At 49.0% G+C, this 26,636-nt stretch overlaps 15 non-coding genes and 1 pseudogene across 15 annotated transcripts; 11 read left to right on the top strand and 5 right to left on the bottom strand.

Moving 5' to 3' along the window:
* Window positions 1–308: 308 nt before the first annotated feature.
* Window positions 309–450, bottom strand: LOC138233661 (U4 spliceosomal RNA). Its single transcript, XR_011187591.1, has one exon. It is a non-coding gene; the product is annotated as a U4 spliceosomal RNA (small nuclear RNA).
* Window positions 451–1,756: 1,306 nt separating this feature from the next.
* On the top strand, window positions 1,757–1,875 carry LOC138233747 (5S ribosomal RNA; annotated as a pseudogene).
* A 636-nt stretch (window positions 1,876–2,511) lies between these two features.
* LOC138233759 (U1 spliceosomal RNA) lies at window positions 2,512–2,675 on the bottom strand. The gene has a single exon (XR_011187684.1). It is a non-coding gene; the product is annotated as a U1 spliceosomal RNA (small nuclear RNA).
* A 2,620-nt stretch (window positions 2,676–5,295) lies between these two features.
* trnah-gug (transfer RNA histidin (anticodon GUG)) lies at window positions 5,296–5,367 on the bottom strand. Its single transcript has one exon. It is a non-coding gene; the product is annotated as a tRNA-His (tRNA).
* A 201-nt stretch (window positions 5,368–5,568) lies between these two features.
* Window positions 5,569–5,640, top strand: trnae-uuc (transfer RNA glutamic acid (anticodon UUC)). The gene has a single exon. It is a non-coding gene; the product is annotated as a tRNA-Glu (tRNA).
* A 451-nt stretch (window positions 5,641–6,091) lies between these two features.
* Window positions 6,092–6,164, top strand: trnav-cac (transfer RNA valine (anticodon CAC)). Its single transcript has one exon. It is a non-coding gene; the product is annotated as a tRNA-Val (tRNA).
* Window positions 6,165–7,585: 1,421 nt separating this feature from the next.
* On the top strand, window positions 7,586–7,658 carry trnav-aac (transfer RNA valine (anticodon AAC)). The gene has a single exon. It is a non-coding gene; the product is annotated as a tRNA-Val (tRNA).
* Window positions 7,659–8,232: 574 nt separating this feature from the next.
* On the bottom strand, window positions 8,233–8,304 carry trnah-gug (transfer RNA histidin (anticodon GUG)). The gene has a single exon. It is a non-coding gene; the product is annotated as a tRNA-His (tRNA).
* Window positions 8,305–8,505: 201 nt separating this feature from the next.
* Window positions 8,506–8,577, top strand: trnae-uuc (transfer RNA glutamic acid (anticodon UUC)). The gene has a single exon. It is a non-coding gene; the product is annotated as a tRNA-Glu (tRNA).
* A 451-nt stretch (window positions 8,578–9,028) lies between these two features.
* Window positions 9,029–9,101, top strand: trnav-cac (transfer RNA valine (anticodon CAC)). Its single transcript has one exon. It is a non-coding gene; the product is annotated as a tRNA-Val (tRNA).
* Window positions 9,102–15,925: 6,824 nt separating this feature from the next.
* Window positions 15,926–16,007, top strand: trnas-gcu (transfer RNA serine (anticodon GCU)). The gene has a single exon. It is a non-coding gene; the product is annotated as a tRNA-Ser (tRNA).
* A 2,656-nt stretch (window positions 16,008–18,663) lies between these two features.
* Window positions 18,664–18,780, top strand: LOC138233732 (U5 spliceosomal RNA). The gene has a single exon (XR_011187661.1). It is a non-coding gene; the product is annotated as a U5 spliceosomal RNA (small nuclear RNA).
* Window positions 18,781–19,010: 230 nt separating this feature from the next.
* Window positions 19,011–19,152, top strand: LOC138233685 (U4 spliceosomal RNA). Its single transcript, XR_011187614.1, has one exon. It is a non-coding gene; the product is annotated as a U4 spliceosomal RNA (small nuclear RNA).
* A 1,341-nt stretch (window positions 19,153–20,493) lies between these two features.
* On the top strand, window positions 20,494–20,635 carry LOC138233694 (U4 spliceosomal RNA). The gene has a single exon (XR_011187623.1). It is a non-coding gene; the product is annotated as a U4 spliceosomal RNA (small nuclear RNA).
* Window positions 20,636–24,412: 3,777 nt separating this feature from the next.
* LOC138233774 (5S ribosomal RNA) lies at window positions 24,413–24,531 on the bottom strand. The gene has a single exon (XR_011187696.1). It is a non-coding gene; the product is annotated as a 5S ribosomal RNA (ribosomal RNA).
* Window positions 24,532–26,340: 1,809 nt separating this feature from the next.
* LOC138233761 (U1 spliceosomal RNA) lies at window positions 26,341–26,504 on the top strand. The gene has a single exon (XR_011187686.1). It is a non-coding gene; the product is annotated as a U1 spliceosomal RNA (small nuclear RNA).
* Window positions 26,505–26,636: the final 132 nt, after the last annotated feature.

Below are 26,636 nucleotides of genomic sequence, written 5' to 3'. Positions count from 1 at the left end.
GGGACAAACGATTTCTTATGGGGCGCAGTAAGTACAGACGTTTAAAATGCTCCACTCATGCCGACGATGCAGCATGAAGAAGCGCAACCTAACGTTTGACAGACAAAAGCCAGGCGCCGCTATGAGCAATATGAAATCATACTGACAGCACACGGCGTTTCGCGCTGACACAAAAGTAATCTCGACAGACGCTGTTCTCTGCATAAAGCTGAAAGAGCTAAAGAGCGTTTCTGTTGACACGTAACAAGCTCGTTTCTTTCTACCATGATATCACCGTGACCAAATCTGTCTTTAAACACCTTGCTCAGTCTCTGACGAGACTGTCAAAAATTGCTTTCGCCGATTGTATTGCAAACCGGCGGAAGCGGGGTATTGGGAAAAGTTTTCAACTAGCAATAATCGCGCCTCGGCTAAACCTCACAGGCTACGATACTGCCACTGCGCAAAGCTGACGGTTGCCAGGCAACCGCGGGGATCCTATGGAAATCGTTATCGATCGTCTCATGGCATGTCGTTGCTATAACGCTTCATATTTGTCGTCTTCTTCTTCTTCTAGCTTGAGGTTTTGAAGAATTTCATGACAGACAAGGGCTCCGTTGGGAACAAAGGGCGTTGTGAGAAAACCGTTGCTTATTTTCAGCAGCAGAGATACAACCCTTTAAATACAAGATGACAGAACAATGACGAAGGGCATGCCGGGAGGAACTCATGCACTACAGAGGAAAGGGGGCGGGCACGTACAGTTCACATTCAAGCCACAAGTACTCTTCTTGGATGTTGCACAAACAAATCCTAACGTCTTGAAAGCATTGCAGCATGTTTGTGTCCCACTTCCCGTGGCTGCGGGACGACTGACACGAACGGACAAACACAATCTGTGGCGTTTAGCGTGACATAGTCTTGCAGGCATCGTGCTGTCTCACTGCAATATTATACCGCTGGAGGAAACAGTCCATCTGGCCATGAAACTCATTTGAACGTCTAGCTACAGCAACTAACAATATCATGATTTATTCAGGATGTGTGGAATCAGCACGTCCCGGAGACAGCTTCCGAAATCGTGAGCATTCTCTGGTGGTAGGGGCGTTCAAGATGGCGCTCAGGTGGGAGGTAAAGTTTAGTGGTTGGGGAGGTTTTTTGGGGTTTTCATGACCTGAATGTTAATTTTTGCTTTTTTTGACTACAGAAAAATAAGGACTTAACACTAGTTGTTTAAACTTCAGTTATAATTGAAAGAAAAAACGATTTTTTTTTAGGTTTAAAAAGTCCGATATGAGTAACACTGGGAAAAGAAAAGAGAGTGCTGGGTCTTCGAAGGAGAACTCTAAGATACCTCAATCGTATATGTATAGCACTACAAAAAAATCGATGGCAACTAAAGGGAAAAGTGAAGCAGCTGCAGGGGCAGCAACAGGGCGGAGGCGCCGCGCGCCCGGCCGACGTGTTGGACCGGTGCGCTTTACGTGCTGAAATAAACACGCGAAAGCCCCGAAATGTTTCCAGAGTGCTGTGCACTGGAGGTTTTTGTCTGGTGAAGACTTGCCTGGTGCTCCTCCGTGCAGATTGTTTGTCCTCCTCCAGTGCGGGACGAGCCAACACAAGGGAGCGCATTCGCCAACATCCAGGCACGCAATGCGATTTGGAAAGCAGCTCCTTTCCAAAGAGTTGCACACGAACGATCCTTCAGTCCCGCTCGGGGGGCACGGAACCCCCGCCACACATAGCTTCAAGTAGCGAGTCAGGCGCCAGGGCTTTCGCTTACGGCCACACCACCCTTAACACGCCTGATCTCGTCTGATCTTGGAAGCTAAGCAGCGTAAGGCCTGGTTAGTACTTGGATGGGAGACTGCCTGGGAATAACAGGTGCTGTAAGCTTTTGCTCTCCCGGCCAGCAGGGGTCGCCGTTGGTGCCGTAGGCTTTGGGAGGAAAACCTGCAGGATGGAAAGGTGATCTATAGCCTCATCTCTAGAGATGTTTTGTTGCTGTGGCATGTGTGTGACCCATATTCAAAAAAAAAAACCCGTCTGTAAAACGAATATCGAAGCTGCCTCTAAATCTGCAAATGAAGATGAGTCGATAAACCACTCGTTTTTCGTATAACTAGACATTTATTCATTTGTTACCGATTTCATTCATTGAGCACGGATACAATAGAGGTACAGCCATTCACTGTTTGACATGTCTGCACTGGTACAGAACCGAGCAATCAGAAAACGGGTGAAACTGTCTTTAGACTCAGCATACAGTACCGAGGCCCCCCATGACCAAATAAAGGCTAACCTCGATAATCAGCCTAAAGAACGCAGACTACAGCAAAACGACCGACTTTGAAAAGGGAATGAACGTCCGGAAGGAGTAGTGGAACTAGCTTGAGATGCTTCTCCGGACCCCTAACTAAAAGCCAGCGAGAACCAGCAGCGGCGTCCACTCCTGTCGAACCGGGATCCTTCCGCAGCCACGCAGCTCGTGGTGTCCTAACCCTCCTGTATCTGATTTTGGACCAAGCACATCAGGGGAGAGCGCGAACGCAGTCCCCCACTACCAGAAATTATGCAGTCGAGATTCCCACATTTGGGGAATTCGCAGGGGTCAGCACAGCCGGAGTGCAATGGCCAAGCCTCGCCCTGGGTGAACCTCCTTCTTGATCAAGGTATCTCCCCTGCCAGGTAAGTATGAGTTAAACAGGCCCCTGCAAGCGGCCCGCACCCACAGCACAAATCGCGCAGCCTAGGCCACCTCCTCGCCCCGCACGCCACCGCCTCCTGCTGGGCCCACTCTTTCACACACTCACACGCCACACTAACACTCAAAAGTGTGGGCAAAACGAGAAAACGAGCGCGCCGTTTCCTACACATCTGCAGTCGCCGTTGCGCATTCGCAGCATGTCCCGGGATGCAATTCGGCCTCATTTGCATAACTCCAGACCGGCAGATCGCCACGCAAGCTCGCGACGTGCGCCTGCCACACACCGAACAAACCTTTTCAGCAATTTCCCAAAAAACGGGCCTCCTCGCCTGCCCACAAGGCTCCGTCTCTTACCTGCTCTCCAGAGCCTGCTGCCTTCTGTGCTTTTCTCTCGGCACCGCTGCAGTGCACACAACTCCTGCAGCGGGAGGGGGGGAGAAAGTTCCCGCGCTCCGCCGCAGGGAAGGCTCGCTCCGTGCGCACACGTCCTTTCGATGCCAGTCCAACAAGTGCTCCGCATTAGCTGCGTCGGGGCTCCGGCGTGTCGCACCTCACCTCACCTCGCACTGCCCCCTCCTTGAATGTCTGCCGCTGGGCATGCCCCGCTCTCCTCCGCCTTATCTTATCGCGTGTGAGCACCGACAATGGCCACAATGCCGGGGAATGGCACCTGTAAAGTGTTAATTGGTGCACAGGAACAGCCCGTCTCGTCTCGGGGGGGCAGGCTTCAGAGACAATACAGCAAACACAGCGGGGCGGGGGAAGAAGACGACACCACACATGCGGGTACATTCAGCTCCGGCGGGAACGAGACATTTGTCGGTCTTTTCAAGTGCCGAGAGCCGAGCAATCCTTCACTTGTATCGTTTCTCCCCGGTGACTAGATCTGGCCCTGCGACTCTCGACTGGGCTCACCCCCGGGGCAGCCCAGCAGGTGTGAGCCTGGCCGGCACCCGGGTGGGAGATTCCACCCCGGAAAAGCTCCGGTTGCTGCTGCTCCTGCAAGAGGTGTGACTGGGACCAGTAGGGAGCGCTCACCCTGCGGGCTGTGTGGCTCTCTTACGCCCCAGCCTCCTGATGGCGACACTCTGCTGCACAAACAGGCGCCGTCCTTCGGGGGAGGCGTCAAACCGAGGTCCCGACCCTCCTTGGCCATTAGGAAACCCCAGGGCGTCTCTCAAAAAGAGACGCCAGGGTTGTCCCTCTGGTGTTAGTGCTCCCCTTTACCCATCAGTCGGGGTCTCCTCCTAATCCCCGTCTCACCTGTAACAATCAATGACGAGGCCCCCCTGTCCGTGAGATTTAGTACTCGCGCAAGAGACCGGGGGCAGAGCGCGAACGCGGTCCCCCGCCCCCCACAAAGTGCGCGCTCCGGACTAATGACTGAACGAGCCTGGTGAATACTCATCACGTGGCACAATGAGAGCGTGCAGTCAGCTGTCCAAGGCAGCAACCTCATTGCTCGTTCAAAAGAACACGTACTGAAAACTCATCACCACTATGTCGTAAATGAGCACCGCGATCGCTTGTTGTCATGCGTCCTTACTTGGGAAATGCAGAAGCAAAAACTGCCCTCTCTCAGCCACCGAAACGTGTGCGGCTCGCCTTGCACTCTCTGCGCCTCGCATATTTATGGAGCTGTCTGCTCTTCTTTCTGTTGAAGTACGCAAGTTACGGGGCGTACTGCACACTATGATGTGCTCAATGACAGCTTTCAAAATTTGAAAACTATGAGCTTCATTGCTCAAGTCGAACGAATGTGGTTGTTACGCAATTGATGATCAAACGCACATATTCTAACGATGCGTGAGAGTATGTTCTAAAGGTCCCTGGCTCGATCCCGGGTTTCGGCATTTTGTTTCATCGCGCCCTTTGTTTCTCTCTCCAGCGCCCTCTGCCTAAAGTGACGCGTCCCTTTCTCAGCCCGAAACGCAAGCGAGACACCAGCAACAGTCCCTACAGGTTTCCGTAGTGTAGCGGCTATCACGTTTGCCTAACACGCGAAAGGTCCCCGGTTCGAGACTGGGTGCAAACAGCTTCTTCTTGCACGCTCCTGCACTTCACAGAGGTCTTGAACCACCAGTCATTTGTTCCCAATGTATTTCCGGTGCCTTCATGCACTCTTGTACCAAACACATGTTTTTTCTGTACCTGGAGCCGATCATTTGCAATTGGGCTGTGCCGACAGACCAAGACGAGCTCTGTCGGCTCAAAAGCAGCGCAACACCTGCGAGAACAACAGAAAGATTAGCATCCAGCGGGGGCTTCTTAGTGAGCCCAAGATCTAATCAAGAATCGACTCCAGAAACAGGGCTTGGCGCATTGTTCCATACTCCGACCACTCTTGGTGTAAACAGGTCCCTCCTGGTCTCTGCATGAAATGCACTTTCCTGCGTTTGCTTTGGTGTAACTGGCTTCCCATGCATGGGCGAATGTGAAGAAGATCCTTAGTAAGTCATTGAAGAAACCCGAGAAGAGGTCGGAGTGGTCTCTGTCGTTCATCAACGATCCAGTCAGGCAGTACTCCTCTGTAAAGCGCCGTTCGTTCACATCAATTGGCTTTTTTTTGCCTTCATTCGTGCAAGTAGTAAAAGCAGACGCCCCTATTCTGCCGTGACCCGGATTCGAACCGGGGTTGTTGCGGCCACAACGCAAAGTACTGACCACTATACGATCACGGCGAGTTACCGATACACACGTGGCAGGGCGGAAAAGGCTGTGCTCTCTTCGTGTGACATAATTCGGGAAAGTCCTGACGTTGCATTTCAACTGAGCCCCAGTATACATCGACCCTTCGACACTCTGAGTGACAACTCTCTTGCGTGTTTTCTCATATTTATGTAGTTTGCTTGCATGATGCCCGGAACAGCAGGGTTGTGCACTCCCATATGGTCTAGCGGTTAGGATTCCTGGTTTTCACCCAGGCGGCCCGGGTTCGACTCCCGGTATGGGAACGTGTCAATTTTGCCTCCTGCTTTCCAAAAGATCAGCACTGTGTACGAAGGAGCCGCATTAAAACTACTCAACGTGCAAAACGTGCGAGAAGAGGGGGCGCTTGTTTCCAGCCGAAACTTCTCGCGTGTGAGACGAGCTGACCATCGCTGCAGGAGGTGGGAGGGTCACTCTGGTAGACAGGGCTGACCTTCAGCAATAGGATTTATACTCTCCAAGATGATATTTGCACTTTCTGGAGAGGCGATTTTCTCCACTTCAGTAGCCCGATTTCGTCGATTGCGTGGAGAGGGCTGTAGAATGTGGCGCCGTCTTTCCTGCTCCGTCCATGACAGGCATGCTGGTCTCTGGAGAGAGAGCATGGTCCATCAGCGCACCCCAATAAAGGCACTGGAAGCAGCTGAATCGCAGTGGCGAAGCTCAGCGCTCGGCCGCTGGGCACATCTGACCACAGTTTCCGTAGTGTAGTGGTTATCACGTTCGCCTCACACGCGAAAGATCCCTGGATCGAAACCGGGCGGAAACAGACCAGACTTCTTCTGTCGCCACGCACAAAAGGGGATTGGGGATTCGCCTAGTGCTGTGATCGAACAGACCCACTCACCTCTTAGTGTGGCGGGATCTGCACAGTGCATGTCGCAGCGCATCCTGCTTTCACTTCAATGCGCGTCCTGATGTACCCCGGTCTCCCGCGTGACAGGTGGGGACAGGTGACAGGTCCACGTGACAGGTCCTATACTAACGAGGAAGACATCACTCTCTCCGACCCCCGGCATCGTGTCCCGACCCACCGTGCTGGAAGCCGACTCGTGCTGTGATTCCTTTACGGAGCAGAAATGACATCCGAGGAGCCGAGAGATCATTTCAGCATTTCGCGTCTGAACGGAAAACACAAACGACCAACTCGGAATGACTTGCTTTGGACGCTTTTTTTAAAGCGTTCTTTGTGCACGACAACTGCGCCGCCTAGCAGATACAAATGGGTTGTACAACTTTGAAGTAGCAAATGGAAGAGGGCTAAGCCTCCTCTCTTTTAGCCCAGGTTCGATCTGTCTCCCAGAATCACCAGGGCGCACGCACACACACACACCCGTGCCGTTGAAGTACTCTGCTTCATTTCTAAGGGCAACTCAACATTCACTCCTACCCCGAGTGCAGAAAAGACAGCGTCTGCAGCAACAGCAGCTCAGGTCTCTGCACAGGAGCTAAGCTGCCCCCATCTCCTCTGCTCTGCGGCTCCTACGGAGTGGAGTCCTGCCTGGAGCTGTGTTTGCAGGCGGCGGCTCCCCGCACCCTGTCTGTGCGTCGTGTCCAAGAGCTCCTGGGAGGAAGAGAGAGCCCTCCGACTCGGGGGCTTTTCCACGGTCTGTGTGAGGAGGGGCGGGTGTGTCCAGCAGCTTATCGAGCGGAAGCCTGGGGCGGCGGAGAGCTGTGATCGTGCAGACCTTGAGGTGTCACCTCTTTGTCTGCTTTCCCGCCCTCCCTCCGCCCAAGCTCTGCTCCAAAGTAGCCCGGCAACCCCTCACACCTGCACGTGTCACAACCTAAGGTGTGGTCATGAGACACCCATGGGGTGTTGTTCTGTTCTTGCTAATTGTTTCCTGCCCGTCGCAGGCAGGAGTCCATGCGAGGAAGATGCGCTGGACAGAGCTCAGAGGGCGCACCTGGGTGGCTTTCCTTCTGAGTGACGTTCCTGCAACACTCTCACGCTACTCTTGGTGCACTCATGCCGCAACACAGGAAGGCTGGAGCAGGTGGCTGTGGGCTCTGTGCACCGCCGAAAATAGCTCAGCTGGGAGAGCGTTAGACTGAAGATCTAAAGATCCCGGGTTTCGGTGTTTTGTTTCATCGCGCCCTTTGTTCCTCTCTCCAGCGCCCCCTGCCTAAAGTGACGCGTCCCTTTCTCAGCCCGAAACGCAAGCGAGACACCAGCAGCAGTCCCTGCAGGTTTCCGTGGTGTAGCGGCTATCACGTTCGCCTAACACGCGAAAGGTCCCCGGTTCGAGACCGGGCGGAAACAGCCTCGTTTTGCACGCTCCTGTACTTCACAGAGGTATTGAGCGACCGGTCATTTGTTCCCAATGTATTTCCGGTGCCTTCATGCACTCTTGTACCAAACGCACGTTCCTTCTGTATGCGGAGCCGATCATTTGCAATTGGGCTGTGCCGACAGATCAGGACGAGCTCTGTCGGCTCAAAAGCAGCGCAGGACCTGCAAGAACAACAGAAAGATTAGCATCCAGCGGGGGCTTCTTAGTGAGCCCAAGATCTCATCAAGAATCGGCTCCAGCAACAGGGCTGGGCGCATTGTTCCATTCTCCGACCACTCTCGGTGTAAACAAGTACCTCCTGGTCTCTGCTTGAATTGCACTTTCCTGCGTTTGCTTTGGTGTAACTGGCTTCCCCTGCATGGGCGAATGTGAAGAAGATCCTTAGTAAGTCATTGAAGAAACCCGAGAAGAGGTCGGAGTGGTCTCTGTCGTTCATCAACGATCCAGTCAGGCAGTACTCCTCTGTAAAGCGCCGTTCGTTCACATCAATTGGCTTTTTTTTGCCTTCATTCGTGCAAGTAGTAAAAGCAGACGCCCCTATTCTGCCGTGACCCGGATTCGAACCGGGGTTGTTGCGGCCACAACGCAAAGTACTGACCACTATACGATCACGGCGAGTTACCGATACACACGTGGCAGGGCGGAAAAGGCTGTGCTCTCTTCGTGTGACATAATTCGGGAAAGTCCTGACGTTGCATTTCAACTGAGCCCCAGTATACATCGACCCTTCGACACTCTGAGTGACAACTCTCTTGCGTGTTTTCTCATATTTATGTAGTTTGCTTGCATGATGCCCGGAACAGCAGGGTTGTGCACTCCCATATGGTCTAGCGGTTAGGATTCCTGGTTTTCACCCAGGCGGCCCGGGTTCGACTCCCGGTATGGGAACGTGTCACTTTTGCCTCCTGCTTTCCAAAAGATCAGCACTGTGTACGAAGGAGCCGCATTAAAACTACTCAACGTGCAAAACGTGCGAAAAGAGGGGGCGCTTGTTTCCAGCCGAAACTTCTCGCGTGTGAGACGAGCTGACCATCGCTGCAGGAGGTGGGAGGGTCACTCTGGTAGACAGGGCTGACCTTCGGCAATAGGATTTATACTCTCCAAGATGATATTTGCACTTTCTGGAGAGGCGATTTTCTCCACTTCAGTAGCCCGATTTCGTCGATTGCGTGGAGAGGGCTGTAGAATGTGGCGCCGTCTTTCCTGCTCCATCCATGACAGGCGTGCTGGTCTCTGGAGAGAGAGCACGGTCCATCAGCGCACCCCAATAAAGGCACTGGAAGCAGCTGAATCGCATTGGCGAAGCTCAGCGCTGGGCCGCTGGACACATCTGACCACAGTTTCCGTAGTGTAGTGGTTATCACGTTCGCCTCACACGCGAAAGATCCCCGGATCGAAACCGGGCGGAAACAGACCAGACTTCTTCTGTCGTCACGCACAAAAGGGGATTGGGGATTCGCCTAGTGCTGTGATCGAACAGACCCACTCACCTCTTAGTGTGGCGGGATCTGCACAGTGCATGTCGCAGCGCATCCTGCTTTCACTTCAATGCGCGTCCTGATGTACCCCGGTCTCCCGCGTGACAGGTGGGGACAGGTGACAGGTCCTGTACTAACGAGGAAGACATCGCTCTCCGACCCCCGGCATTGTATCCCGACCCACCGTGCTGGAAGCCGACTCGTGCTGTGATTCCTTTACGGAGCAGAAATGACAACCGAGGAGCCAAGAGATCATTTCAGCATTTCGCGTCTGAACGGAAAACACAAACGACCAACTCGGAATGACTTGCCTTTGACGCTTATATACCTCTTAGTGTGGCAGGATCTGCACAGTGCATGTCGCAGCGCTCCCTGCTTTCACTTCAATGTGCTTCCTGATGTCGAGTCGTGTGCCGTGCGGAGGCTCTGAAAGCGAGAGCAATGAAAAGGTGCACGACACTGTGAAATAAACATAAATAAACGCATATATAACGTCGAAAACACATCTAACACTAGGAGTATACAGCACTCTGCACAGTGTACGAAGTAAATTATTTTCGCAGTAATTAATTATATTTACTATATTTATTATACACGTGTAAATTAATTACTGCGAAAATAATTTACTTCGTACACTGTGCAGAATCCCGTATACTCCTAGTGTTAGATGTGTTTTCGACGTTATATATGCATTTATTAATGTCGTCGATTTTACGGTTGCAATTCGACGTTGATTATACGTCGAGGCGACGTATATATACGTATAGCCGTATTTTCGCCGTGAATATACGTATATTCGACGAATCAATGCCCACAGCTTGGCATACAAGGGTTTTGCGGAGGGGTCTTGCCACCTGCCTGAAAAAAAAACAGTAAAATGTTTGAGTGCCTATAGAGTTTCTATTTTTATTTTCTTGAGAAAAGTTGATACCATTTCCTGGAAACCCCGTCCCCCATCAGTGCGCGGTGCCCGGGGAAAAATCTGTAGGGGGGCGTCTGAAATTCTGAGCGGGGGTGATATTTCGGTTGAAACGGAGCTGTACGGTGCAGCTACCCAAATGAAATCTCGCAGCTATGCCATTAATTAGTGCTTTATGATAGAAGATATCGACTAGCAATCTGGTATTTGCGATGAAGTTCAGTTTCACATTTTTCGTCACTCTCACTGGAGAGTATTGCCTGGAGCGAAAAGTACCATAAGCGTTCATTTTTGCAGCTACATGGACGTTCTGAATCGTTAAGAAAAAATGTTGTAAAACCAACAGAAAGCACAGACTGCTATAACTAGTCCTAGTTATATAACGATTTTAAGTATAATGATAAACTACTGCAAGGAATCGGTCCACCTGAGCAAACAGGATCGTAATGTTGACACTCAATAACGACACTGATATGTGCAGTTCCTGGACGGATAGCCCTCCTGCCCATCAAACAGACTGAGTGACTGTTCGTGTCATTTAGTGTTGTCTGACCATTGACAAAGTACAACTATTTTTTTAGGGCGCAAATTAAGTTAGGTAAATCTTTTTGCCCAAAACTGAAGGGGCAACATTCCCCCCTCCCCCCGTGATGCCAGGCCTGTCCCCATCCTATTCCATAATGTCATTATATATAATACCATACAACAGTGACCGATCCTTACTAACTACATGCGTTAAAATTGCACATCAGCTCATAGCAGGGGGCACATAGCCGCGATGTATTATCAATGTTATATTTCAACCATAATATCGACAACATTAATAAACGCATACGTTGAGAAAATATCGAACCCAGCATATTTTCCGGTTATATACCACAATGCATTGCTAGTATTCGTTGGTCACAATTTTGGACACGTTTTTCAAACGTAGAAGTATATCCGCAAATATCTCAGCAATCCTCTTTTGACGAGTAAGTATGAACAATAATAATACTATCTGAATACATACAGATCTTTCTTAATATTATTTTGATTAAAATAGTACGTGAATAAGCAAAAAATGGCACATAAAATAGTGTGAATGGGGAAGATGACACAAAATCGTTTTGCCGTTTCTCTATTCTTATTCTATGTTGTACTTTCAAACTTTGGGTACTCTTTAATTAGGACAGACTTTATTGCTCAACTGCTATGATGCAAGCCAAATTTTATACATTTATTTCAGTTTTGAGCTTAGTAAACCGTTCACTTTTTAGATTATACTAAAGAAGATATTCATCATCATTTATTTGGGAAGTAATATTATATAATTTTCTCCTAGCTGCGGTGCTGAAGTCCCACCCTACATCAACAGAAAAAGAAATAAAGGAGCATGCAATGTGTTACTTGAAGAATGCATATGAAAGACAGGGGGCCAGGAGATCTGGACACTGAAAATAATAGGTTTTTGGTTCTAACTGTTAGGACAATTAGACAGGGTTTGCAAATAGTGGAAAAAAATCATCTTAACTTCCATTGTAATATTTTTTTTTCTTGGAAATATAGAAGTTGTACATTTTAAAATGTATATTTGAATCAAAATGTGGTTTTGAGTTAGTGTGTTAATGTAATTAGTTTTGTGTTTGTCATTACTATACTGTATATTGCCATGTTACCAGAATTTGTAGCTGAAGTTTAAGACTAGTTGTGTTTTTTATGATTATTGCCCATATGTTGATTGTTGATTGATTGTATACAATGTATAATTTGAAATACATATGTTTCAGGTGTGAATGTGTATTTTCAGAATACATTTCTAAATCTAATCATTGGCTTGGTTTACTTGTTTCTACACCTATAAAATCTATCTTTGATGTATAATAGACCTCTACCCATATACGTATAATAGACCTCTAACCATATACGTATAATAGACCTCTAAAGTTATCCGTATAATAGACCTCTAACCATATACGTATAACAGACCTCTAACCATATACGTATAATAGACCTCTAAAGTTATACGTATAATAGACCTCTAACCATATACGTATAATAGACCTCTAAAGTTATGCGTATAATAGACCTCTAACCATATACGTATAATAGACCTCTAAAGTTATCCGTATAATAGACCTCTAACCATATATGTATAACAGACCTCTAACCATATACGTATAATAGACCTCTAAAGTTATACGTATAATAGACCTCTAACCATATACGTATAATAGACCTCTAAAGTTATACGTATAATAGACCTCTAACCATATACGTATAATAGTCCTCTAAAGTTATCCGTATAATAGACCTCTAAAGTTATCCGGAACTCCAACCATATATGTATAATAGTCCTCTAAATTTATCCGTATAATAGAACTCCAACCATTTATGTATAATGAACGTCTAAACATAGACGTATAATTGACGTATAACTTTAGACGTATATTAGAATTTCATTCTAGACGAATTGTAGACCACATTTAGACGTATAAGGTATGCGTTTAATAGACGTTTATTATACGTCTTTTGCCCACTGGGTGGGCTCCAGATGCACATGGAAGCAATCAAGTGTTTCATCCGAGCTGTTTCAAAGACTGCCCAAGAGCTTTCCTTTCACAGAGGCGCAACGATTAATGATGGGGGTGCACCCTTCAATGCGCCTTACGACTCTAGGGAGTGATTGAGACGAATCGTAGCGTGTGCTCATTTCTCTCTATTCCCCGTGTTGCAGTGGTAGGATGACGTAAATTACTGCTTCGACACGTAACGCCATTATAATCACGTGCAGGAGCTGAGGGTTTTAGTTTTGTTTCGTTTTCCATGGCGTTCGTAAGCGCGCAAATCAAAGGCAAGTCCTGCGTCTAACACGAACGTAAATGCTTTTGAAAGTGCAGTGTGGTGCAGCTTGTAAAATCCTTGTCCACATTTGTGGTTTGTTGATGTTTGTTCTGTCTGCCAAAGTTGCATTTTGACATCCGGACGGGGGGACTTTATCATTTGAACGTGAAGCCAGCCTTAAACCCTCTGAGGTGTGTCTGTCTGCCGGCACGTATCTTGTGAAAGGTATTTTTTTTTAACGGAGAGCAACTTTAAAAAGGTATCCGCAGCCACCTCGCAGTCCGTGTTTGATTATAGGAGGAATACGGCGGTGGGGGGCTCGCTTTTGTCGTGGTCGAGTGGTTAAGGCGATGGGCTCGAAATGCGTTGGGGACTCCCCGCGCAGGTTCGAAACCTGCCGACTCCGGCGTCTGCCGCATGTCGCCTTGTGCCTGCGCGGCAGAGGCGAAGTGCCGCTTCTCCTTTCCTGGTACTATAACAACGCGAAATCGCTTGGACCTGCTGCCATGGACATCAATTCTTCAGATAACCACACACTTTTCCTTCGCACCTCTGGTGCTCTGCTTATGCCTTTGAAAACCTAATGAATAAAGCTGAAAGAACCGACACGATATGTAGGTGCTGGTAAAGCACGCAGTAAAGAACTGTTAACAGCAAGGGTTTCAGTGGGTTAACTGAGGAGAAGGTGTGATCGCTAATTGTTGACTTTTTATTTGGTGTTAGAAACACTCTTACTGTGCATGACGTGCAACAAATGTAGCCACAGAAATTGCATCACGCTTTCATGTATGCTATTGCAAACACCAACGTTCCCTAGATAGAAAACCGAAATAGCCGTGGGTTTGCTTGCTGGTCTGAAGGATCTCTCTTCGAATCTCTATCATTTGTCAATGGAAGTAAAAGGCGCTGCAATCTGATACGTTCAGAATCAAACCCGCAGCTGTTGTTCGACTTTATTTCTTGACTAATTACAACTGAGTGTCGCATGAGCAGTTACATAAACTTGTCTGGTATATTTGAACACAAATGCCGTTCTTCAATTAAAACTAACAGTACATTGTCAGGGACATTCAGTTCTATACAAACAAGAGACAGACGAGAATATTTCTACCGTTCATGTGGACTACGTGTTGACTTACTGATCGGAATAATTGAAAGGTTCGGGCTCATAGCCGATGCAGTGCGTGCTAATTAGAACAGCAACGCTGAGCTCTCAGCACCGTACTGAGCCCAGGTGTTTTTCTAAAGCTGTCAGGTGCAGTTCATTTACATGAAGGAAATCTCTTACTGGGTACGATTACAATGCAGTAAGTAGCACAGACTACGTAGGGAGTTGCCCGATGCGTTTAAAAACGACCCGAGCCAGGCAGGCGTCAAACCTGCAATCTTCTGATCCGTAGTCAGACGTGTTATCCATTGCGCCACTGGCCCTGGTGTGACACTGCAGGACTGTAACCCAGTGAGATCAGCACTGCAACTAGTAAAATATTACCCCCGGTCCATTTTTTTCCAAAAGTGAGAAACACCTGTTTTCTACATTTTGTCTGTTTTAAAACCATATCTCTTTAAACCAAACCAAGACTTTGTCTTTTGCACTGATATTCTGATTCATTTCGATTTCAAAGAAAAAAAAAACATTATCTTCCAAAGCATCATAAAATTGTCGATTCTTCCAGACTCTACTTCTCTCTTGTAGTAGTACAGCAGACCTTTCCAGGTGAGCAGATCACAGAGTCCGAAATGAGCTTCCTCCATCAAGCAAAGTACCTGAACATGACTCTGTCATCATAAAAGCGCCCCTGTAATAAAGAAATTAAATCCGAAATCAAGAGGGCAGTTGCCTACTGAAGTTCAAGAAGTCATCAATTTTAACCTAGCAACACATTAAAGGCTGCATCTATACAAGTACGATTCTAGAAATGCTCACCAGATTACGTTTTAAGAAGGAACTGCGCCTCAGGTTCCGCCAAGATCTTAACTCGGATGGCAGGATTCAGAGTCTGGAGTGTGGACTGATGGCGCACGGAGGGTCCATATACTGTGGATCCCTCAGTTTTCTTCCGCGTGTTTAAACCGCCAGCGTGTGACTCCCCTGTCCCCGTGACCTCATTGCTCTGCTCTCGCCTCTGTGCAGCTGAGCCCGACTCATGGTAAAGTGGAAAAAAATATGCCCTCAACGTGGGATTTACTCTGGATCGAGGATAGATGTCACCTTTTTATCGTTGAACAGGATGTATGTGATGTGGCGACTAGGTTCAATTTTGTATCCTTTTAAAAGATTAAGGACTGGGGTGAGCGTGATTTACCACCCTTTCAGCTAAGAACCCGACATGAGCACCGTTTAGGCTGCATAGACTCGGTCGTCTAACATTGCTGACTTCTTTTTTTTTGCCAGCCGCTAGCGCTGATTAGCAATGTTTGTATTTCATGTTTTGCAAGTTGCATCCATTTTAAGAAAAACAAGTCGTGTTAAAGACAGGAAATGAATACTTGCATTTAATTAAGTCTAGCTGTAGGCGGTTGTCTGTAAGGACCAGTTCTGTTCGAGAAGACAGAACAAAGAAGGCACCACTGGGATTCGGACTCAGGATCTCCTGTTTAAGAGACAAGCGCTTTAGCCAACTAAGCCACGGCGCCCCGGGAGGGGTGTCCTTTTGCAGCCATTTGGACACACCACTCAGACACATCTGCATTCGGTGTGTGCTCCGCCTGCTCGCTGAGCAAGTTGCCACCTTTACATACAATAGCAACATCGACACCAAGAGAAAGGATGACAAATGGCTTTTATCTGGAACTTTTCATGTCCAAGGAGCTCAATGTGCTTTCTGTGTACAACAGGGCCACTGAACTCCACACTGGCCACTGAAGCACAGCAGTGGCTTGCTGGCTTGACATCTCCCAAGGAAAATGTTGAAATCGCATGTGGAACAGGAAAAGGACCCTCGAGTACGAGGGAAAAAAAAGAAAAAGATCATTTGGAGCGCGCCAACCCATGTCTGGACAGCCCAGTTTCATCGACGAGGTGGCCGAGTGGTTAAGGCGATGGACTGCTAATCCATTGTGCTCTGCACGCATGGGTTCAAATCCCATCCTCGTCGCTCTCTACGTTTGACGTTGGCCCTCCTTTTGTTTGCTCCAGTACTAGAGCCTTACATTTTCTAGCGGTGGCTGAACATGGTATAGTAGGCTAACGTTGGTATCGACCAGTGGCAGTAACAGTATTTACGTGCCGCTGCTGCCAAGTGGCTCTGGGTTGAGACCGCGTTTTCACTTACTTGCAGCACAAACGGAGAAAGCGATTTTTGACAGTCTCTCGTGAGACTGCGCTAGGTGTTTAGGGATATACTGAGGGATCCACAGTATGTGGACCCTCCGTGCGCCATCAGTCCGCACTCCGGACTGAGAAGAAGACAGGCTGAAGAGTGACCCCAACAACTTTCACTCTCTCTGAGACAAAGCAATAGTCAATTCTGGAGCTGCTATTCCTCCCTGACCATGTATATCCTGCTGTTGTGGGATATATACATCTATATGTGTCTGAGAGTTTAAAGTCTTGAACTAAGTTTTGCAGGGCCAGTGAGCTGGAATCCAATTTTATCGGAGAGCTAGACTGCCTGTCTGTGTGCTCTAAGATACAATTAAAATCCCCTCCCACTATCACTTCTGTGCTACATAACAATAGGGGGGAGAGTGCCTTGAGTAGCTCCACCCTTCCTCCCACGTCAGTAGGACAATACACATTGATTAGCCGCAGGTTAACGGTCCCCCATTCCACATCCACACACAGCAACCTGCCATCTATGACCCTCTGAATACTTTTCAATTTGAAAGCCCATCCTTTGAAAAGAATGGCCACGCCAGAGGCTCTGTTGTTATTGTCCCCTGACCAAACAGAAGGCCCTTTATCCCACCTATCTTCAAAGCTTTTATACCTTTCTTGATAGGCTATAGCACACTTCTGCAACATCAACACATCTCTCTCTCTCTGCTGGAGGTAATCAAAGACAGACTGGCATTTAACTCTGTCATTGATACCTCTGGTGTTAAGAGAAATTATGTTTAGAGCCATATTACATAAGAAAGTGGAACCAGTCTTTACAAAACACATTTCTCTTCGGTCTCACCTGTTACCTTCTTCTTTTTCTTTTTCTTCTTACCAATTTCCTGCCAGCCATCCTCTGAATGAGCCTTCATCAGGGTGGCAGCAGTAAAAGCATTCACGGAGTCCATTTCAAGGAAGGGGGTAGAGGGAGGGGTGGAGGGGTTCCAGCTGTCCCCATCGCCATGCTCTCCTTCCTCCTCGCTCGGGGAGAAAACAGAGTCATTTTTCCTTTTCCTCAAGTCCAGCTCCTGGGAGCACTGAGGGGAAAGGGGTGCAGCCGATGCACCAGTCTCCTCTTCCCCCTCACCCACCAGCTGCTGCAGATCCTCCGTGATGGACTGGATGGAGGAGAGGAGGGCATCTGTAGCACTTGCAGAGTCTGAGAAAAGCAGCTCCGCTGAATCCTGGGTATCCTCGCTGGACCCGCTCCACCGGGGGGCCCCACACTGGCCCTCGTTCTGAGGAGCAGGAATGGGGGAGGGGTCCTCGCTGTTCTCGGGGGTTTTCAAACCCTCGTGCTTGTCTGGTGCAGTCTGCGGTTGTGGGGGCGTAGTGGATTTCTCTTCCACCGGGCCCAGAGCCACAGCAGGACTGATCCTGGCTGGAGGCTGAGACTCTTTGTCCAACAAGGGTTCTTTGTTTGACTTGTTGTTTGCTTTGGCTTTTCGGGCCGGTTTGGCTGAAACAAGCACTGCCTCATCCTTTCTCATTTTGAGTTAATTGGCGTAGGCGTGAGGGCAGTTCTTAAAAACGTGTCCTTCCGAGCCACATAAATTGCACTTTGGCAGCATTGAACAGTCAGAGGCTAAATGTCCCTGTTTGCCACAGGTCTTGCAGCATTTCACAGTGCAGGACGATGCCAGGTGTCCCACAGCACCACAGCGCCGACACACCTTTGGTTGTCCCACATAAAAAACATAGCCATTGCAGGCGCCCAGCCGGATTGTAGAGGGCAGGTGCCTTAAGCCTCCATTTACATTGTCCGGTAGCAAGCAAACCTCGAATTTCCTTGCTCCTGTTTTTATACCGTCAACATCTCTAACCTCAGTTCCATGGTGGATGGTGCAGTACTGCTTAAGCCAGGTGTGAATGTCCTCCGTCTTTGCCAGTTCCGAGAACATAACAACATGCACCGTTTTCCTCTCTATCCGTGTCAGAGGCTGCAAGATGATCTTCTCAAGGGCAGGAACTTTCCCTCTTTTTGCCTCAAACACATCCACAAATTGTTCAAACAGAGAATAGGTAGCAAAAACAACCTCAAATGCTTTCTGACCTGGGAGAGCGAAGATGAAATCCAAGTGCCGAGGTTCAAAGCCAAGTTCCTTCTGTAACACTTTTCTGCTGAACTGCATACGATCCATGAAGAGGTCACCCAAAAGCTCAAAACGTACAGCATTCTTGCGGGATCCAAAGGTTGCCATCTCAAACTGCAAAACAAACACTGCTTCCACAAAACAAGAAAACAATCCAACTACTCCAACTACAGGCTGATCAAGGTATCTCCCCTGCCAGGTAAGCCGAGAGCCGCAGGCGATGAGCCCGGAGCTGAACGGGCCCCACTGGCTCGTTTGTAAGGCCAGGTGCATTACCAACCACGACCGGCAGGGCAGAGGCCTTGAAGGCGGCCTGGGCTCCTGCAGCTGTCCAGCCACGCACTCTGGTTTCTCTTCATCTCGTACAAATCTTTTGCCTTTTACTAAAGATTTCCATGGAGAGGAGCATGAATGAGTTCCATACAATTTTTGTGCTTCCCTGCCTCCGGGTGGGGCGCAGCTGGGCTGGTCAAAGAGAGAAAACAAAACCGCTCACAATCGCTCTTATTACGGCGACTGTGGCCGTTTGCTCTGCGAGTCCTCGGTCTCCACCTGTCTGATTGGCGCTCTTTTCTTTGGGAGGCGGGAAGTGTCCGGCCGCAAATATGAAGCGTTACAGCAACGACATGCCATGAGACGATTGACAACGATTTCCATAGGATCCCCGCGGTTGCCTGGCAACCGTCAGCTTTGCGCAGTGGCAGTATCGTAGCCTGTGAGGTATAGCCGAGGCGCGATTATTGCTAGTTGAAAACTTTTCCCAATACCCCGCTTCCGCCGGTTTGCAATACAATCGGCGAAAACAATTTTCGACAGTCTCGTCAGAGACTGAGCAAGGTGTTTAAAGACAGATTTTGTCATGGTAACATCATGGTAGAAAGAAACAAGCTTCTTACGTCTCAACAGAAACGCTCTTTAGCTCTTTCAGAGTTATGCAGAGAACAGCGTCTGTCGAGATCACTTTTGAGTCAGCGCGAAACGCCGTGTGCTGTCAGTTTGATTTCATATTGCTCGTAGAGCGCCCGGCTTTTGTCTGTCAAACGTTAGGTTGCGCTTCTTCATGCTGCATCGTCGGCATGAGTGGAGCTTTTTAATTGTCTGTACTTGTCTTACTGCGCCCCATAAGAAATCGTTTGTCCCCGTTCAAAAGAGATTGTGCGATGTCCTGCAGCGTTCGCAAAGCAAACCTTTGACAGTTTGAAAAGAGGAATTTATTCTGCTTCCTGTGCGTGCAGTAGTTACAAAGTTGAACGTCTTTACACGATCTGCTGCAGTTTTCAGTGGGCGGGCTTTGTCAGATGGCTTGGAAAAACGCACTGTGTTTCGGCTCGGGAAACATCATGAGCAGTGTCCTGCATGTTTTCTGTGTATAGCTGTCTTTTAACGCACACAGAATTCATTCGAAATCATTGATTTCTCCAATTAACAATGGAACCTCCCTTTTTGAACCTGCGAGAAGCATTCTTTCAATGTAACAGATTTACTCCGAGGAAAGGCAGCATGACATTGAGAGTAGCTCAAGCTTTCAGCACCCGTATCGGGCTGCGTGTATGCAGACACCGCTCAGAATCCCCTGTAAGATTCTCCCTCACTTCCGTTGTGCAGTGCTTTACCTCTTTCAAAAGGCTTCACTTTCCTAGTCACATTCCAAGGCTCATCGAACCCGGGCTGTTTCCTCCAGCGGTATAGTATTGCAGTGAGACAGCACGATGCCTGCAAGACTATGTCACGCTAAACGCCACAAATTGTGTTTGTCCGTTCGTGTCAGTCGTCCTGCAGCCACGGGAAGTGGGACACAAACATGCTGCAATGCTTTCAGGACGTTAGGATTTGTTTATGCAACATCCGAGAAGAGTACTTGTGGCTTGAATGTGAACTGTACGTGCCCGCCCCCTTTCCTCTGTAGTGCATGAGTTCCTCCCGGCATGCCCTTCGTCATTGTTCTGTCATCTTGTATTTAAAGGGTTGTATTTCTGCTGCTGAAAATAAGCAACGGTTTTCTCACAACGCCCTTTGTTCCCGACGGAGCCCTTGTCTGTCATGAAATTCTTCAAAACCTCAAGCTAGAAGAAGAAGAAGACGACAAATATGAAGCGTTACTGCAACGACATGCCATGAGACGATCGATAACGATTTCCATAGGATCCCCGCGGTTGCCTGGCAACCGTCAGCTTTGCGCAGTGGCAGTATCGTAGCCTGTGAGGTTTAGCCGAGGCGCAATTATTGCTAGTTGAAAACTTTTCCCAATACCCCGCTTCCGCCGGTTTGCAATACAATCGTCGAAAGCAATTTTTGACAGTCTCGTCAGTGCGTGACATAGTCTTGCAGGCATCGTGCTGTCTAACTGCAATACTATACCGCTGGAGGAAACAGCCCGGGTTCAATGAGCCTTGGAATGTGACTAGGAAAGTGAAGCCTTTTGAAAGAGGTAATGTCGACGCTTTTTTAACAGAGTACCAAAAAAGCGTCTTTTTTGAAGACCTGGGCACTGAGCATTGTTGGTTCAGTGGTAGAATTCTCGCTTCTCACGCGGGAGGCTCTGGTTCGATTCCCAGCCAAAGCAGTGGCTTTTGCAGCGAGCGGCTCCATCACTTGCATCCCCTTGCAACTCGCAACTGAAAACCCACTGAAGCTAAGCAGGTGAGCCAGGTCAGTACCCGGATGAGGGTGAGCTACAGGGAAAAACAAAGTTTCCAGCTGGAAGCGGTGTTAATGGTGCCGGCGGGGGGGCGCTCACCCTGAGGTCTGTGCGGGTCCCAATGCCCCAGCATAGTGACGGAGACGCTGTGTTGTAAAAGGGCGCTGTCTCTTGGATGAGATGTAAAACTGAGGTCACAGCGCTCTGTGGTCATTAAAAATGACCACCAAAACCTTTGACAAAAGCTCTTGGTAATTGATGGTCTTCAATAATGCTTCTCCTTTAGGTACATTTTAAATCAGCTGAAAAATGCTGTGAAATGGGGGGTCACTTCACGCCAGTGTAGGATTTGGGTTACAAGAACTATAAAACTGCACGAGAAAGCCCGTACACTGAATTACACGGCTTTCAATTCAAAGGAGGGCAAAAGAAATTCCCTGAGTTCGATTTTTTGCAGCACAGAGAGGATTGCTGTCGTGAGGCTGGTTAGCTCAGTTGGTTAGAGCTAATAACACCAAGGTTGTGGGTTCGAGTCCCGTACGGGCCAGGTCCTTTTCTCCTCTCTTACAAAAGCTGTTAGGTTCCTTTCCGTGGTGAGATGGGTTGTCATGCAACGCTGCTACATAGTGCCGACAGACAATTAAATGACAAAAATGAAGAGAGTTAAAGCAGCTGGAAAGATTTTCTTACAACTTTTGAGCTGACACAGTTTTGGAAAATGTTTTCTTCACGCTGCACTGTACCACATAGGCAGCCAAGAGTCTCCAAAACAAAACAGAATTGACAGTCATATAATGTCCATTAACCCCGGTTTTAAACACAGCATCATGTCTGCCATCATAAGAATATGAGTCCAATATTTTAGAATATAGTCAGAATGTCTTCTAACCTTACCTGTGGTGTCTTTAATCCCTATTGCTCAATGCATGATGTACGTACTGCATACATGTGTCTTGAGAATGAGGAATGGGCCCCTGAGACATTTACCTGTTTCACAAATGATCGTATTTTACTAGAGATTCTGTTTGGGATTCAGATGTGCATTCGGACAGCAATTCCTTTCAAGAAATGATACGTTCTGGATGAGGTCAAAGGTGCTGGAACACTGTATTTAGGATGTATTTGCAGTGATTGTGTCTCCTGCTTCAACGCAGTGATATATAGATGTGCTCCTGTAATTTATTGGTACATGCCCAGGGCAGTAAGTTGTCTGAGGATTTATTTCCAGACGGCATAGAGCAGTGAAGCAGTGAAGTAGTGCAACACACTGGATCATTATATTATTAGAATCTATTCTACTTAAATTATTACATTATACACAACTTGAGCTCTCAGCACCGTACTGAGCCCAGGTGTTTTTCTAAAGCTGTCAGGTGCAGTTCATTTACATGAAGGAAATCTCTTACTGGGTACGATTACAATGCAGTAAGTAGCACAGACTACTTAGGGAGTAGGCTGATGTGTTTAAAAACAACCAGCGCCAGGCAGGAGTCGAACCTCCAAACTCCTAATCCATAGTCAGACACATTATCCATTGCACCACTGGCCCTCGTGTGACACTGCAGGGCTGTAACCCAGTGAGCTTAGCACTGCAACTAGTAAAATATTACCCCCGGTCCATTCTTTTCCAAAAGTGAGAAACACCTGTTTTCTACATTTTGTCTGTTTTAAAACCATATCTCTTTAAACCAAACCAAGAGTTTGTCTTTTGCACTGATATTCTGATTCATTTCGATTTCAAAGAAAAAAAAAACATTACCTTCCAAAGCATCATAAAATTGTCCCTTCCTCCAGACTCTACTTCTCTCTTGTAGTAGTACAGCAGACCTTTCCAGGTGAGAAGATCACAGAGTCCGAAATGAGCTTCCTCCATCAAGCAAAGTACCTGAACTTGACTCTGTCATCATAAAAGCTCCCCTGTAATAAAGAAATTAAATCCGAAATCAAGAGGGCAGTTGCCTACTGAAGTTCAAGAAGTCATAAATTTTAACCTAGCAACATATTAAAGGCTGCATCTATACAATTACGATTCTAGAAATGCTCACCAGATTACGTTTTAAGAAAGAACTGCGCCTCAGGTTCCGCCGAGATCTTAACTCGGATGGCAGGATTCAGAGTCTGGAGTGTGGAATGATGGCGCACGGAGGGTCCACATACTGTGGATCCCTCAGTGATCTTCCGCGTGTTCAAACCGCCAGCGTGTGACTCCCCTATCCCCCTGACCTCATTGCTCTGCTCTCGCCTCTGTGCAGCTGAGCCCGACTCATGGTAAAGTGGAAAAAAATATGCCCTCAACGTGAGATTTACTCTGGAGTGAGGATAGTTGTTACATTCTTATCGTTGAAACGGATGTATGTGATGTGGCGACTAGGTTCTTCTCCATTAGCAGGCTTAAGGTTAAAGAAAAAAACATTGCTGACTTCTTTTTTTTTTGCCAGCCGCGAGCGCTGATTAGCGAGGTTTGTATTTCATGTTTTGCAAGTTGCATCCATTTTAAGAAAAACAAGTCGTTCAAGACAGGAAATGAATACTTGCATTTAATTAAGTCTAGACGTATGCGGTTGTCTATAATGACCAGTTCTGTTCGAGAACACAGAACAAAAAAAGGCACCGCTGGGATTCGGACCCAGGATTTTCTGTTTACTAGACAGGCGCTTTAACCAACTGAGCCACGGCGCCCCGGGAGTGCTGTCCTTTTGCAGCCACTTGGACACACCACTCAGACACATCTGCATTCGGTGTGTGCTCCGCCTGCTCGCTCAGCAAGTTGCCACCTTTACATACAATAGCAACATCGACACCAAGAGAAAGGATGACAAATGGCTTTTATCTGGAACTTTTCATGTCCAAGGAGCTCAATGTGCTTTCTGTGTACAACAGGGCCACTGAACTCCACACTGGCCACTGAACCACAGCAGTGGCTTGCTGGCTTGACATCTCCCAAGGAAAATGTTGAAATCGCATGTGGAACAGGAAAATGACCCTCGAGTATGAGGGAAAAAAAAGAAAAAGATCAACTGGAGTGCGCCAACCCATGTCAGGACAGCCCAGTTTCCTAGACGAGGTGGCCGAGTGGTTACTGTATGCTGAGTCTAAAGACAGTTTCACCCGTTTTCTGATTGCTCGGTTCTGTACCAGTGCAGACATGTCAAACAGTGAATGGTTGTACCTCTATTGTATCCGTGCTCAATGAATGAAAAAGGTAACAAACGAATATATGTCTAGTTATACGAAAAACGAGTGGTTTATCGACTCATCTTCATTTGCAGATTTAGAGGCAGCTTCGATATTCGTTTTACAGACGGGGTTTTTTTTTTAATATGGGTCACACACATGCCACAGCAACAAAACATCTCTAGAGATGAGGCTATAGATCACCTTTCCATCCTGCAGGTTTTCCTCCCAAAGCCTACGGCACCAACGGCGACCCCTGCTGGCCGGGAGAGCAAAAGCTTACAGCACCTGGTATTCCCAGGCAGTCTCCCATCCAAGTACTAACCAGGCCCGACGCTGCTTAGCTTCCGAGATCAGACGAGATCGGGCGTGTTCAGGGTGGTGTGGCCGTAAGCGAACGCCTCGGCGCCTGACTCGCTACTTGAAGCTGTGTGTGGCGGGGGTTCCGTGCCCCCCGAGCGGGACTGAAGGATCGTTCGTGTGCAACTCTTTGGAAAGGAGCTGCTTTCCAAATCGCATTGCGTGCCTGGATGTTGGCGAATGCGCTCCCTTGTGTTGGCTCGTCCCGCACTGGAGGAGGACAAACAATCTGCACGGAGGAGCACCAGGCAAGTCTTCACCAGACAAAAACCTCCAGTGCACAGCACTCTGGAAACATTTCGGGGCTTTCGCGTGTTTATTTCAGCACTTAAAAAGCGCACCGGTCCAACACGTCGGCCGGGCGCGCGGCGCCTCCGCCCTCTTGTGGCCTTGCGGCGTCAGAGCAAGAGGCTCCTTCTCGCTGCCCTTCCGCTGTATTGCAGGGCCCCGAGAGGGAACCCGGAGCGCGCACTTTGTGGGGGGCGGGGGACCGCGTTCGCGCTCTGCCCCCGGTCTCTTGCGCGAGTACTAAATCTCATGGACAGGGGGGCCTCGTCATTGATTGTTACAGGTGAGACGGGGATTAGGAGGAGACCCCGACTGATGGGTAAAGGGGAGCACTAACACCAGAGGGACACCCCCGGCGTCTCTTTTTGAGAGACGCCCTGGGGTTTCCTAATGGCCAAGGAGGGTCGGGACCTCGGTTTGACGCCTCCCCCGAAGGACGGCGCCTGTTTGTGCAGCAGAGTGTCGCCATCAGGAGGCTGGGGCGTAAGAGAGCCACACAGCCCGCAGGGTGAGCGCTCCCTACTGGTCCCAGTCACACCTCTTGCAGGAGCAGCAGCAACCGGAGCTTTTCCGGGGTGGACTCTCCCATCCGGGTGCCGGCCAGGCTCACACCTGCTGGGCTGCCCCGGGGGTGAGCCCAGTCGAGAGTCGCAGGGCCAGATCTAGTCACCGGGGAGAAACGATACAAGTGAAGGATTGCTCGGCTCTCGGCACTTGAAAAGACCGACAAATGTCTCGTTCCCGCCGGAGCTGAATGTACCCGCATGTGTGGTGTCGTCTTCTTCCCCCGCCCCGCTGTGTTTGCTGTATTGTCTCTGAAGCCGGCCCCCCCGAGACGAGACGGGCTGTTCCTGTGCCCCAATTAACACTTTACAGGTGCCATTCCCCGGCATTGTGGCCATTGTCGGTGCTCACACGCGGTAAGAGAAGGCGGAGGAGAGCGGGGCATGCCCAGGGGTAGACATTCAAGGAGGGGGCAGTGCGAGGTGAGGTGAGGTGCGACACGCCGGAGCCCCGACGCAGCTAATGCGGAGCACTTGTTGGACTGGCATCGAAAGGACGTGTGCGCACGGAGCGAGCCTTCCCTGCGGCGGAGCGCGGGAACTTTCTCCCCCCCTCCCGCTGCAGGAGTTGTGTGCACTGCAGCGGTGCCAAGAGAAAAGCACAGAAGGCAGCAGGCTCTGGAGAGCAGGTAAGAGACGGAGCCTTGTGGGCAGGCGAGCAGGCCCGTTTTTTGGAAATTGCTGAAAAGGTTTGTTCGGTGTGTGGCAGGCGCACGTCGCGAGCTTGCGTGGCGATCTGCCGGTCTGGAGTTATGCAAATGAGGCCGAATTGCATCCCGGGACATGCTGCGAATGCGCAACGGCGACTGCAGATGTGTAGGAAACGGCGCGCTCGTTTTCTCGTTTTGCCCACACTTTTGAGTGTTAGTGTGGCGTGTGAGTGTGCGAAAGAGTGGGCCCAGCAGGAGGCGGTGGCGTGCGGGGCGAGGAGGTGGCCTAGGATGCGCGATTTGTGCTGTGGGTGCGGGCCGCTTGCAGGGGCCTGTTTAACTCATACTTACCTGGCAGGGGAGATACCTTGATCAAGAAGGAGGTTCACCCAGGGCGAGGCTCGGCCATTGTACTCCGGCTGTGCTGACCCCTGCGAATTCCCTAAATGTGGGAATCTTGACTGCATAATTTCTGGTAGTGGGGGACTGCGTTCGCGCTCTCCCCTGATGTGCTTGGTCCAAAATCAGATACGGGAGGGTTAGGACACCACGAGCTGCGTGGCTGCGGAAGGATCCCGGTTCGACAGGAGTGGACGCCGCTGCTGGTTCTCGCTGGCTTTTAGTTAGGGGTCCGGAGAA

This window comes from Lepisosteus oculatus, unplaced genomic scaffold, assembly GCF_040954835.1.
Source record: "Lepisosteus oculatus isolate fLepOcu1 unplaced genomic scaffold, fLepOcu1.hap2 HAP2_SCAFFOLD_70, whole genome shotgun sequence".
NCBI lineage: Eukaryota > Metazoa > Chordata > Actinopteri > Semionotiformes > Lepisosteidae > Lepisosteus > Lepisosteus oculatus.
Note: the sequence above shows the minus strand (reverse complement) of the source record. Positions and strands in the feature narration are given on the sequence as shown.